This window comes from Glycine max, chromosome 6, assembly GCF_000004515.6.
Source record: "Glycine max cultivar Williams 82 chromosome 6, Glycine_max_v4.0, whole genome shotgun sequence".
Taxonomy (NCBI): Eukaryota; Viridiplantae; Streptophyta; class Magnoliopsida; order Fabales; family Fabaceae; genus Glycine; species Glycine max.
In genome coordinates, this window is record NC_038242.2 from 15,195,133 (window position 1) to 15,209,823 (window position 14,691).

General features: G+C 30.9%; 1 long non-coding RNA gene, 4 other non-coding genes and 1 pseudogene across 8 annotated transcripts; all 6 read right to left on the bottom strand.

The window, feature by feature from the left end:
* Positions 1 to 1,813: 1,813 nt before the first annotated feature.
* On the bottom strand, positions 1,814 to 3,899 carry LOC102668244 (uncharacterized). Of its 4 annotated transcripts, none has more exons than XR_001388659.3 (2): positions 3,755 to 3,899; positions 1,814 to 2,098 (listed from the first exon to the last, which is right to left on the bottom strand). It is a non-coding gene; the product is annotated as an uncharacterized lncRNA (long non-coding RNA). The 4 variants fall into 4 exon arrangements; XR_005892040.1 differs by having other exon boundaries at positions 1,814 to 2,104; XR_001388658.3 differs by having other exon boundaries at positions 3,726 to 3,899.
* Positions 2,005 to 2,081, bottom strand: LOC113002001 (uncharacterized; annotated as a pseudogene).
* On the bottom strand, positions 2,350 to 2,433 carry LOC113002000 (small nucleolar RNA Z159/U59). Its single transcript, XR_003267531.1, has one exon. It is a non-coding gene; the product is annotated as a small nucleolar RNA Z159/U59 (small nucleolar RNA).
* Positions 3,136 to 3,212, bottom strand: LOC113002022 (small nucleolar RNA snoR77Y). The gene has a single exon (XR_003267550.1). It is a non-coding gene; the product is annotated as a small nucleolar RNA snoR77Y (small nucleolar RNA).
* Positions 3,293 to 3,452, bottom strand: LOC113002031 (small nucleolar RNA snoR2/U65). The gene has a single exon (XR_003267559.1). It is a non-coding gene; the product is annotated as a small nucleolar RNA snoR2/U65 (small nucleolar RNA).
* Positions 3,506 to 3,664, bottom strand: LOC113002013 (small nucleolar RNA Z112). Its single transcript, XR_003267542.1, has one exon. It is a non-coding gene; the product is annotated as a small nucleolar RNA Z112 (small nucleolar RNA).
* Positions 3,900 to 14,691: the final 10,792 nt, after the last annotated feature.

Below are 14,691 nucleotides of genomic sequence, written 5' to 3' on the forward strand. Positions count from 1 at the left end.
GGAACCCATTAATGTGGGTCTAAATAATCTTTGTGGGACCAATGCACAATGCAGAATAATGCGGTCAACAATCATGATTCAATGAATAGACTGTCGCCTTTAATGTGCGGTATTGCACACTCTTATCTCACATGCATACATTTACCACATTAATATGGTTCTAAATAATCCATGTGGGCTCGGTGCACGATGCAAAACAATGCACCAAATTATATGTTGTTACTAACCTTATTACCCTCAACTACAATCATCATCTCCACAACCCTCTTCGTGTCCACAATTAGAACTACCGCATCCACAACAATTAATGTACAACTTGGACTTCAATGATCCAATGTCTTCATACAACAATCTTGAAACACAAGATGCCTTTGAAATTTATACTTCATACACACAACTATTATATCAAAATGTCTTTTCTGATGTCCAACAAACCTTTTTTGATCAATAAAATCATCCTCAATCATAATATTTTACATCACCCTCACAACAATCACAAACACAAACATCAAACCGAAATGAATATCACATTACTAATGAAAATTTCATTATACAATTTCATGAAAAAAAAACATAAATGACTTTAGTGAGCATGAGGATGAATAATTCTTTAATCACATCAATATCCAGGGTGTCAAAACAAACCCAACAATATAAAATGTTAAAGTATCAAAACATTCATGAATTATATTTCATTCTAAAAAAACATGATTAGCAAAGCAAATGGTGTTGAGATAACCAATTGTCCCTTCATTCCTTCATCTTCATTCTTTCCTTCAACAAATATTATTATTTAAATATTTTATTTACAATGTAATATCCTTTTATAAATAAATGGTTAAACAAAAACATGTTATCATTTTAAAAAAAAATTAGTGACATAAACAAACAAATTATATTTAATAAAATAATATTAGAAGTTCTAATTTTTTATTAATGCAAAAATGATATTTAAAAAATCATATTTAAAAAAAACTTAAAACGTTAACTAAAAAAAGTCTTGCATAAGAAACAAAGTCTATTATCAACTTTTAAAAATTAAATATAAAAAAATATATATTTAATAAATATTATTGTTTAAATATTTTATTTACAATGTAATATCCTTTTATAAATAAATGGTTAAACAAAAACATGTTTTTAAAAAAATTAGTGACATAAACAAACAAATTATATTTAATAAAATAATATTAGAAGTTCTAATTTTTTATTAATGCAAAAATGATATTTAAAAAATGATATTTAAAAAAAACTTAAAACGTTAACTAAAAAAAGTCTTGCATAAGAAACAAAGTCTATTATCAACTTTTAAAAATTAAATATAAAAAAAATTATATTTAATAACATCATTTTCTTAAACAAATAAAAATTATTTTAATAAAAAAATATTTTCAAAATCAACTAATTTTTTTTATATAATATAATATTTCAAATAAAAAATACGAAACTCAAGATTTAAAATATTTTTAATAATTTAAACTAAAACAAATTTAAAAATAAAGTTTATATTAAAAAAAATTAAAAGCATCATCTAGAAGTAGAAGTCGAGTTGACACACTACATACAAATGATGCACTTTGCAAAATAAGAGTCAAACTAGTGTATATTGAAAAAAAAATTGGGGAGGGGATGTATATATTGGTAATTCTATATTAATGACGTGAGCTTTTTTGTCCATTAATTCTATATATAGAATAATAAATTGGTAATTCTATTTTGCAAAATAGGGAATGACTGAGAAGGACATTGGAGCAGCACGGGCAAACATAGGGGCCTGCTTTCTTCACTTCCAAAGTGAATTGATAGTCTCCAATAATCATCTAATTTGGATGGACCAAATCTATATTCTACAATAATAAATAATCCAGCGTAATTACACAAGGACAAAAGAACAAGAACATAAAGAACTACACATTTTGAAACTATTCCATACAAACATTAGACGTACATGTTAATATTTTGAAGCCAGAATGCCTACGTATAAGAAGCCACTACATAGCCATTGCCTCTTCAGTTCAGGTCTCCATGTATTTTCCTCATAAACAATTCGGAAAGGTATTTTTCTGATCATCCTCAGAGGCTAAGTGCATGATTGGAACTGCATCTTCCACCCCAAAAATTCACATTAAAAGGCTATTTGATACTTAAGCTAGAACTAGCTTTGACGTGCATAGTATCTATACAAGAAAACATATAAGACTTGATGCCAAATAAAAGTGGAAATATGTAGATAAAGCTACGAGCAAACAACAAAATATCTATACAACAAAACATAAAACACTTGAATATTGTGACAAATAACAGGTCACCCTCTTTGGGCAGAAGGAATACGAAGTCAAGCATAAGAAAGCCTCTTCAGTTCAGGTCTCCAAACGTTTTCCTCATGGAAATATCGGAAGAACGAAAGTTATATTTTTCATCATCATCAGAGGCTAACTTGTTGGTCTGTGCTATTTACATAATAACAAAATTCAAAGCACCTAATCATACAAATTTTAAAGCCAAGCTAAACTAACAAATTTTAAATCCAAGCTAAACTAACAAATTTAACGGTGAACGTGTTTGAGAGATTTGGTTTTGATGCCACGAAAATTTAATAGCCAGAAAAGGTTTGCTTTGACTAAGTTTTCATGACAGAATAAAAAAACGATTTCCTGCTTGATAAAACATCAGACATGGATACTTAAAAATTAATATCGTTAGCTTCAGCTCAAATGTTGCTATTTTTAACATCTGCCTCTTGGGTAAAACCGTGGTTTGCTCATCTTTCGACTCTCATTACCAATACATCATATGCATTACAGTACTCTCTTCCACCCTAAGGACAATTAGAGTTTGAGCCAATGCCCCACTAATCCTTGGCTTAATACAAAACTATGTTACATTTTGGATTAACATTTCCATACAAATGCCAAGGGATTAACAAGCACACAATCAACATCTTGAGACTGCTCTTCTAAATATTATAGATTTTGCGTCTACTACAATTAAATAATACAAATCAATGATACCTCATGAGTCCCTAAAACAACCAGACTGTAAACAAAACCATCCTGAAAATCGTAACTTAAAATGAAAAATGTGAAAATCCAAAAACTACAAAACACAAGCATGCCATTATATCATGATCCAACCACGAAGCCTCAGTCAGCCAGAAATTCTCATCAAAGATCAGACGGTAATTCCAATTTAAATCTAATCCTCATCGGCTTCATAGACACCAACTCCAAACACACATGACAACAACATAATTAAAACAAAACAACAGAAAATTTTGGTAAGACAGCATTAGAGATGTAATCGCATAAAACGGCTCCGCAGATCATGAAAGTATGAGATCCGCAGGTTCCTATCAAGATGCGAAACAAATGGATTTCACTCTTGTTTTTGGTCCAATCATAGCATCGCTGGTCAATGCTCACATATGGCTATCAGCGACGTGGCATCGGACCTAACCCTAAAATAACAAACAGAACTAAAAGTAAAAGAATTAAAAAGAAAAGAAAACCCTCAGAGACCCGTTTCAAATCACACACACAGCACCACAAAGAACGCTCTCGACCGATGACATCGGTGGATGAGAGCGTTCTTAAAATTGGCGCTGTGTTTAGAGTGTCATACGGCACTTCCTATCAATTTTTGGGAGTTCTTTCCTCATAGGGTGTGTTCATCCATACAACAAATAACAAATACTAAAACATAATGAACTGAATCAAACAACATACAATAGCAGAATCAGAACCAAGACACTAACACGAGGCATGCCAATCCTAGCCGGCTAACAGAAACACTGTGATTCTGTGAAGTGAAGGCATGAAAGAATAGGGTTTTGGAGATGATATTTATAGGCATGCTTATTTGCGCGGGCCGTTAGGGTTGGAGCGTGGGGTTTTCTGCTCTTCAAGTGTTGGAGTATGACCCGACGAGGCCCAAACGAAGATGTATAAAGAAGGATTTTTCAGATTTTGGGCTTTGTGTTAGGAGGAGGCCGTTTAGGCATTTATTTATATCTGGGAGGCTAAAATGGGACTCTTAAAACATTTGGAGGTGAAAAAGAAAAAGAGTGTGCAGGAAGTAATTTCCTACATCCAAAAATAAAAAGAGACGGAGGGTGGACTCTATCACGGTTTTCTGGAACAAAATAAAAATAATACAGAAGAACTCGTGGAATGAAAATTGGGCTGGATCTGGGTCTGGGTCTGGGTCTGGGTCTGGGTCTGGGTCTGGGTCTGGGTCGACCCGATAGCTCAAAGTTAATGCAAACCAAACTAAAATAAATTTGAGTTGGTTCAAACTTCAAACCTTTTAATTCAGTTCAAATTTTAAAACTACAAACCCAATAACATCAACTTAGATATTGGACCTTAAGATGACAAAAATCCTTATGTTCACGAATATTTGTGAACAGTGAGTGATGAATTCATATTTTTTCAAAAGTTGGGGGGAAAAGTTATAATATTTTTTAAAAAATATTATAAAAATTTACAAAATACACAATGTGTAAGCTAAAAAATCTTAAATACCTATGTTTATACACATTTTGATATTTTAAAAATATTATATATATTTTTATAGTCAATACTTTTGGAAAGGTAAAGTGATAAAATTAATATTTATTTATTTTCTCTTTTATCTCTTATAATTTTTGAAATTCATTTAAAGAAAAAATGTTTTATGAGGCAGAAAATAAATGTAGTATATATAAGTAATTTAGATAGTTAGACAGGTACATGCAAGTAATTTGAACATATTTTTTCCTACCCGTCTATTAATAAGGCACCACAAGTATCAAAATACTTGTGTCAGTAGGTATCCATTGTTATAAGATTGCTTAAAAGTTAAAATACTCCTAAAATTTGCCTCACTAGTACTTCATTATTTGTATTGATCAATTGATTTACTTTTAATTACTATGAGTGAAGTGTTGAATGGTGCAATTATTTTTTTTTAATTCTTTTAGTAAAATCTATGGATGATCATGAAAACCTGTTGATATTGATACAAATTTATGAGTATTCACTTATTAGATACTTGCACGAATATGGATAGATACAACGTAAATTTTTGTTGACGAGGTGGGGGGCTACTACCCATGCCTACTTCACCTTGTCGTTCCTAATTGTATTTTGGCATATAAAACATGACCTTATTGGATTTGAACTGACACTAATTTAAATTTCCTTAAAAAATGTTATATAATTTCATAATTCTATAATTTTTAAGTTATGTAATTCTATAATTATTACTTTTGTGACTATTCATTAACCTTTTTTTTCTTTATCATGATTTCCTTTTTTTTCTCTATTTTATTTTACTACTTTTTAATATTTTTTAATCCTCTATTATGTTATTATTTCGTTAATAGACTCAATGCCAACCTAAACCAAAATAAATATGATTGAATTAGTTCAGTTTAAGTTGTTAATTTTTTTAATAACTAAAAGTAAATCAACCTAAACCAATTAATATTGATCTATTTAGATTTAAATATCTCTTTCTGGGAAAAATGTAAATTATATTAAATCTAAAATGATACAACAATAAACGGGACATACTCCACAGCTAGAGAAAATCAAAAGTCTCCCTAATACAAGAAGGTCTATATCAAGATGCTAAAACAAATGCAACAGGTGCGCTTGTCTATACATAAGAAACTTAATCTTGCTAATAACCTCTATTACAAAAAATTGATAATCTTCAAAAATCAGCTTGTTCCTAGACAGCCAGATGCAGTAGACTGTAATTGCTATAGCCAGACAACGTAATTTTCCTTGAACACCTGATGTGGATCTGCCCCTAATTAAAGAGTCAGTAATGCGCTGTAAAGAAGTGAAACGCCTGCGAAAAGGAGCCAAATCACGAATGTGAGTCCAAACTTGGAGAGATTTCCTGCAAGAAAAGAACAAATGAGCATTTGACTTAGCTTCATTTGAACATAAAGGGCAGAGGGAACCCTTGTTCAAAAAAACAACTTTGTCAAGAGTAAGCAGCCGATTCCTTCTAGCAAGTCACAGAATGAAAAACATCTTAGGGGCAATTGCTAGGTTTCATATAACAGAACACCAACTAACAGTAGGTTTGACACCTCTAATGTATTCATAGACTTTGTCAACAAGCAATTGTTTATTGGTGCTCCAAGATTGAATCTTCTTTTTGGCCTCTTCCGTACTTAGCTCTTTGGAGATAATAAAGTCCATTATTTGAATGATTTTCTTTATCAAAACTGAATCTGATAAAGAAGTATTGTAATTTCACGAATGATTAAATATCTCTTTAATCCAACTCAATCATACCCATGCTGGAATAAAAAATTGATGTTATATTTCATGCTAAATATTTCCCCCTGATTCAGAAAACATACCAAGAAAATATCGGTTTTTTTTACTGGAAAAATCCACTCGCTAAAAACTAGAAACATTGATTTATTTAAAGCATATTATAGCACAAGCGGATAAACAAAAAAGTTAAAAAGTATTTAATATAGATTTATTATTATATATAGGCTTTTTTTCTTCACTGGGGACACAAATGTTAACAACACTGAGAAATGGGAAAAGCCTTTTGAAAACTCTAGCTCATATCCCGTGTCAAAATGTCCAATGGAAGCAAACTTAGTAGTATAAAGCCCAATTCTCATCCACATAGCTCTACTTCATGTTGCTTGCTTTATACATTCTGCACAGAATAATCCACTCTCCAACAATGGCAAACACATATTATTGTCTTTGAATAATTTTGTTCTCTAATTTCGTGTCTCCCTTGCCCACCACTCTTGGTGTTTTGAAGGGACAACTCGCATAATAATCACGTCTAAAGAACAACTTTGTTATTATTTAATTATTATTATTATTATTTTATTGTGGTGTTGCTGAGGAGGAGGTATGCCCATCATCACTAATCAAGTCCTCCTAGCTACCACACATGAAGGATTAGATTTCTGACCTTGGATTATGCATACATAATCATCTTTTTGGTTACATTTGCTCATTAACATAAAGACAAACAACTTTTTCTTCAAATCTTCGTATACAAGGGCCCCAACTACAGAAAAATAATCTAGCTACAATTCTCTCGTCATTGCTTAATCTAGATTATCTAGTCTAAGATAATAATATCTTATTCTTAATGGTAGTATATGTGTGGAGGTATAATTAAAAGGAGGGAAAACTAACATTGATGTGTGCCACTTCCATGTCTTCCGTGATTGGCTCGTTTGATATGAATTTTCTATTTTGGGGGCCATTTGTCACCATGTAATTGGCATATGGCACGTGGGCTAAGCACAAATAAAAATCATACTGTATTTTTTTTCTAGTGATCTTTAATTAATGCTATGGATAATGCATTAATTAGGAATTGTCAGTTAGATTTTAGCCCCGTTGAATGCATCAATTCAGCTACAAAAATTTGACTAATACCAAAGGGAACATTGTTTTGACACTCGGGCCCAAAGGTCCTGTCATTTTTATAGTTCTTCCCGTCAAAGGCAAAATTGCACATTACTTTTAAGCTTTATCTTTCTTTAAAAGAAAAAAAAAAAAACAGTTACATTGGACTTTGGAGATGCATTATCAAGTTATCATTCTTTTCTCACTATTCCAACCATTCTCGTTTAAAAATATGCATGGTACAAATATTAGTAGAATGAACTTAAATAAAATTAAAGTTAATTTTTCTCCAAAAATAATATCCTCTCTTTATATAAATTAGAATAGTTATTTTAAACTTGAACATCTTTTGGAATTATTAAGAACGTTTTTAGGAGTTTTTCTTCAACCAGAGAGTTTTTTGAATTTTTTTTAAACTTGTTATCTGTTTGAATCTATCCTTTTCATTTTTTTTTATTTCTGAAATTAATTTCAATATTTTTTTTGAAAATAAATAGCTAAAACTAATCTTGTATCATGGTATAAATTGTTTCTCATATATATAAAATATAATTTATATGTGCAAAAATACTTTTTTATTAAAAATTTTAATTTCAAACTAATTGTCAAATTACTGAAAGAAAAAAAAAATCAATTGAGATGAAATTTTGTGACGAAAAAAATCACCTTGTGTTGAATAATTTTGGATCTCTTTCAACCTTCTATCCCTTTACATTATGCACAATGCTATTACGAGTTTCTCTTGTCTACCTTTTTGAAATATACTCTGAAAGCTAGCTTTAATGTCATTCACTTTTTTTTTTTGGATTAGCAAAAAGGATTGTATTACTGGGTACCAGAAGTACCTGTGATAATTACATAATTATCATTACAACCAGCAAAATGACAAAAAAGCAGGAAAACATATCCCTTACAAAGTATATTATTACAGAGAAGCTAAATGACATATCCCTTCTTGTACACCAGTTATATCCACTACAATTCTAATATGTTTTGAGTTTCCAAAAACACGAAACTGCCCTCCCAAAAAAGGTTAGCAGATTCATGATATACATTCACAACCTTAAGCATTGTAAGCATGTAGCCGGGTTAGAGTACCACTCCATAAAAGAGAAATGAAATTCCTTCACATTAGCTTTCAACCATATCCATGATTTATACTTAATGTTTCCCACCACCGAATCCAAATCAATGATTTGTTGCTTGAATATGATGTTGTTCCTGTGACACCATAGAGCCCACACCCAAGCACACCACACTGATTTCCACATTTTATTCTTTGTAGAAGTAACTCCTATCTGTAAAAACTCAATTCCACGCCATAAGAGATTCTCTATGGTTGGCAATATTTTTAGGAATGAATAATTTCCAAAGGTTCTTATAGAAAAGGTTTTCAACAAAATCGTAGTTAAAAGAGAAATACTGATTTGCACTTCTAACCGAATATATTCCTGTTGAACCACTTTTCCATAAAACATTATCCTCCCTATCATATCTCAATTTATACCCTTCTAAATCCTTCATGAATGCCTCCACCAAAAGGTAACTCCCATGTGAACCATTGCCTTCTCCAGCTCAACCTCCAACACCAATTACCATCTTCCCACACACCAGCATCACTCACTAATTCCTCCTTTTGGCAAATATTTAAAAACAACCTCTCATTTTTAGAGGCCAACTTTTCGTTGTCACATCAATATGCCAAAGTTGTATCTTCTTTCCATCCCCTACCTTCCACCTAACATTTTTACCAAACCATGAAGGTTCCCTCTTTTCCCCCACAATATTCCACCAAATCCCTCCACCATATGGAATCCAAGTGTGAAACTCTCCTACATGGCAAGTCACCCAAGGATCCATATTTTGATTTTAGCACTAAATACCACAAAGACTCCTTCTCCATCTCCATTTCCAATTAAAGCAACATTAAATCGTTCAATATTTTTAATTCCTAGGCCTCTACTCTCCCTCGGCCTGGTGGAAACCACCTCCCAATTCCCCCATGCTATTTTTCTCCTACCCTCCTCCTCTCCCCATAAGAAATCCCTTTGTAGTCTAGTGATTTTATGAGCCACCTCAACTGGAACCTTAAAAAAAGATCAAAAAAAAAGTGGAAGAAAAGAAAAAATTGAATTAATCAAAGTAACCCTCTCCCCCAAGAAAGTGTTTTACGGTTCCAACTATTATGTCTATTCCTACACTTACCCGAGATATTTTCCCACACACTCACTCTTCTTTGGTTAGCCCCAATGGGAATCCCAAGATATGTAAACGGCATGGACATAACTGAACAATTTAACAAGTGAGCATACCTATGAACAAGGTGAGAATCCACTCCAATTCCTCCTCCCAAGCAACTTTTAAGAAAATTGACTTTTAATTCCAATAGCAACTCTAAGCTTCTCATGATTGACTTGATGCACGTAGGTTGAAGCACGATCAAATGATACTCTTCGAGCTCCTTCATGGTTGATCCCTAGTAATAACATATTGGCACAGAGATTAAGATTCATCTATCTCATATATGCACGAAGCTAAGAAAAACTTAACTCATTCTGAATAAGTAAAAAAACATTGTGTGTATACTTTTGCCATACGTATTAATATTGGTGACAAGTTATATCTCAACGGCAAGTTTATGACAAGTATCATACTCACAACTCAACTAATTGCATTTCTTAGTCCTCAACAACTCATTCAAAGTATTTGAAAAATTAAATAATATCCAGATTCGACTTCATACATATAGTATGAGTTTTTGTTGCTGTATATTGTAATTAAGAATGCCTAAAATAAATATTTAAATGGTTCAATTGTATCATCATACCACAAGTGACAACATTACTTTGAAAATGTTGGAAATTTCTCCATAATTAAGATTGATTCACATTCAAGTAAACATGCTAATTCAAATACATGAAAAATTGAAAAACACATTTCAAAGCAAGCAAAGGAAGTTGTGGAACACTTTCCAAGGGCTTGAAATTGATTTCTTTGATCTTGAGACTTACACACTCCACTTAGGAAATTGAAGATTGGAGTTATAAGAAATTTTGTGAATGTAACTCATTTATTGGTATCCAACACTCATTCTTGAAGGAAGTCACACCCCTCTCATCCAAATAGGGAGGCTCTTGTGAAGAGTTGAAGTATCCATCTTAAGAATGATGGTCAGAAAGAGAGTTCTAATTTCCATATTGTAACTCATCCTTGTTGGGTGAGATTGAGAGATATTCTCTTATACTAAGAGAGTATAATGAAAATATTTATTAGTTTGGTTTAGTGATTTTTATTCGTTTCCATTTAGTGCTTATTTTAAGTTTATAAATAAGAAAATAGTACTGATATTTTTCAACAGAAAATAATTGCACCCTTATATGATGGCTTAAACAGGAAACAAAGTGTCTTATTTACCCAATCGGTGCAATATGTAATATCCAATGAAATAAAAGCATTGAAATACCTATAATCTAATACCATATTTGCATCTTCCCAAAATGTTTTTTTATTATTATTATTCATTGATATTTATTTGGTATGCGTGGAAGAAAGACAAGTTCTCTAACAATTATTGCTAAAAATATTACATAAGACATCTAACTTTGCTATACACCATGATTCTTAATTTGTTTTCTTGTATATAGGTAATTTTGTACATCCAACCATGTATATCCAAGATTAGCGCTATGCCCCCATTTGTGTTAGAAATTTTAGTAGATTAATTAATAAATTTACTACTTACAATTATTTAATAAATAACAAGTAGGTTGTTATACATATATCGTATAAAAAAAAGGTAACAAGTTGGTTATTGTTATACTCCTGCATGTGAGACATTATAAATAACAGGAAAATATTAGAAAGTGAAACATTACCAATTTTCTTTGAATTCTGCATGGGGTTTCGTTAACATTTTGACAATTATGCCTTTCTAACAAATGAGAATGCTGGTTTGGTTGTAAATCAATTTCCAAGCTAAACTATGTTGCGAATCTACCAACACCTTTGTAGATGGCATGATTTTAAGGCTTGGTTGGAGATTAAGCCATAGCTGATCAAATCAAAGACAGCAGCATTTAGGAACTGAATTTAAAACCACTTTAGTTATTATTTTACTAGTTGACATTATTAATCTCTCTCTTATTATTTAGTCGAGTGTAACATCATGATGTTTGACTACATTCAGGTGGCAATAACTTAAATTTTGATAAGACTAACTCGAGTGGCTACTCATTTTTCACAAAATATTTTATTCTCGGCATAAATAAATATATTATTTTTAACCAACAGTAAGTAACTGATCCAAAGATAACGATTTGTATTATTTAATGAAATTGTTTAAGATTTGAATCCTGATAATGAAATAAATTATGTTAAAATAGAAATACTTATTTTGTATGTAAAAATAGAAATATTATGTTATGATCTTTGACTAAAAATAATCATTATTTTTTTATAATAAATATTTCATATTAATATCATGATAAATTTTATATATATATATATATATATAACTTTTAACATGGGAGATTAATTTGAAAAACACCTTGACTGTATGTGATTCTATATTTTGAATAAAATATAATTTTTGTCTTTTTATTTTTTTAAATATGTAATTTTAGTTATTTTATTTTTTAATTAAGACATTTTATCTTGAGTCAAGTTAATTGGTTCTACCTAATTGATTTAACTCGAGTTAATCAATGTTTAAAGTGACTTATTAAAGGCTTTAAACAAGAAAGAAAGACAGTATTCTTTTACTGTTTACACTTTCACACAAGACATAATTAATCAATCTATATGATCAATGTCCCTATATTATATAATATGTGTTTTAATACGTTAATAAGAAGAATTTTCCACAAAGATAATAATTTAGTTTATATTTCAACTTTTTCATTTTTTGGCTGTTTCAACCTTTACTTACCGAAACACCACAACAATTGCTCCAGTCCAGTTCACTTGGCACAATCAGAATCTACTAGTCATAATTGTCCGCTTATTAGCTTTTATATATATAAATTTTAGGGGGAAATGAAGGGTATGAGTGGAAGCAAGCCCATGACTTTCGCTTTTGAATGATGGTAATTAATTGATGAAGGAGCTTTGTGTCCTACAAGCATCTAGCTAGTTCTGGATATGTATGTAGTATATATGATCATGCCATTGCCATTTAACTTTAACTAAATGTTATTGGGAAAAGTAGTTAAATATTAGGTCTCTTATTCAAGATCTGATGTTAGATCCTCCATTTAGGTATAAAGTTCCAATTAGAGATAGTTTCCGGACTAAAATATAAAAAAAAGGACAAATCACAATCATAAAAAAATTAATTAACATTATTTAATTTTGATAATCTTAATAAAAAAGTTAATCAATTTCCTAATATACACTTTACATTAATACATAGTACAAAAATTAAAAGGTCGTTGAAAACAAAATTCCAAAGAATTTTTTTTATATATTTTTAGTGAAATACACCATGAAATACACCGTGAAAAAGTTAATAATTTTTTTTATATTTTTTTATTACAAAATAGAAAAAGTCGGTGAGAAGGATCAAAGATTAATTGAATATTAAATAAAAAAACCTTAGATGGTGAGATACCTCATGATTAAATGATAAATAAAAACACACGCACACACACACTTTTTCTCTTGGCACTAGCCATGATGCATATGAAGAATGAAGAAGATGCCACATGTGAAACAACAAGAGAATGAGTAGTGCTTGGTAAGAGGTGTGGCAGGTTGATGAGATGGTGTTGGTGAGTTGGGAAACACAATGGGGCCCAATACACAACACATAGTTGCTATTCCCACCACTTCCCTTGTTGAAGGGTCAACCTCAGTGCCTATCTTTTTACCCTTCAAGGCTCCAACACCGCCCCCATCATTTTCTCAGAGCGCCATATGGACAAAAGAGAAGAGAATGGCAACGGTGTGCACGCAGCAAAAGCATGTTTAGTTGTCTCTGCAACTCCTATGTGTGTCTTTGTCTGTGTCCGTGCTAGCTTTGATTCCTTTCTCACTCGTATAGTATGTGCAAATTTTCAATTATCAAAACTTAAATTGCATGCTACATGTTATCATTGGTTTTTCTATATGCACACGTGTTAAGGGAGCATTCATATCATATTCCTGCATATATGTATCAGTAGTGTGCATGCATGCATCTTCAGGGAAAACAAAATAAAGGGGTCATTTTCCACATACAAGAAAAATTTAAGGATTTTAATGCAAATTTGAATGAGTTTTCTAATGAGGATTTTTAGATCATTTAAGACGTGGTTGCAATTAACTTCTTTTTTATTTGGGATAAGTTAACAACCACTTTTTTTTATAACAGTACAAAAAATCCTTAAAATTTCAAAAAATATTACTATTTTCTTTTTGCTGAAATTTTTAAAAATATTAATATATATTTATTTTTTATCCATAAGAATTGAGTTTACAACCATTTACACAACTTACTCATGACAAACTCCTTTATAGTATTTTTTTTAATGCTCCTTGCTAGTATATATCTTCCTACTAATTATAAAAGTACTAAATGAAGAATTAATTTTTTTGATACCATGAAAGTATAAAAGACGTTCAATACTTACCATATGAATGAAGTAGGAAAAATAATTAGTAAGAGAACATAGTAGGAAAATTTAGATTTTTTAATTTTAAAATAACAATTGTAACCCACGATAGAAAATAAAATAAAATTATTGAGAGTAGATGTGACAGAAAATGCATTTTAATTTTGTTGAGTGTAAAACTACTTTTGTTAAGAGTAAAACGTCAAACGGCCTTTTCAACAAGAAGTTAGGCAAAGCAGATCACGTATCTTAATCAGGGAGTAGCAGTAACTACGATCAATAGAGAATCTGGTCTCTTTATCTTTGCCATTCCAGTTATGACAAACAACAGGGTTTTTAGCTAGGGCATTTCTTCGTATATGTTGAAAGTATTCGATCACATTGGTGGTAGGTTTTATTATTCTAAAATTTCAACTGATACGTATACGAATGACTGTTTATTTTTAGATAGTTTTTTTTGTTAACCAAACTCTTAATTACTTGATTAAATGACATAAATCATTATTACTGGTGTTAATCTTGGTGAGTTATTTTCACATAGTTATACACACTGTAGATGGATGTGGCACGTTCTAAAATAACGGAGACTTTTTTCTTGCTTTGTCTTTTTAATCAATAGTTATGGCTAAAGGTTCTCATAGGTGACTTTAATTTCTGTCACTATAAGATAACAACCCATTTTCTGGTGGTGATATGATGCCGCAACTACATTT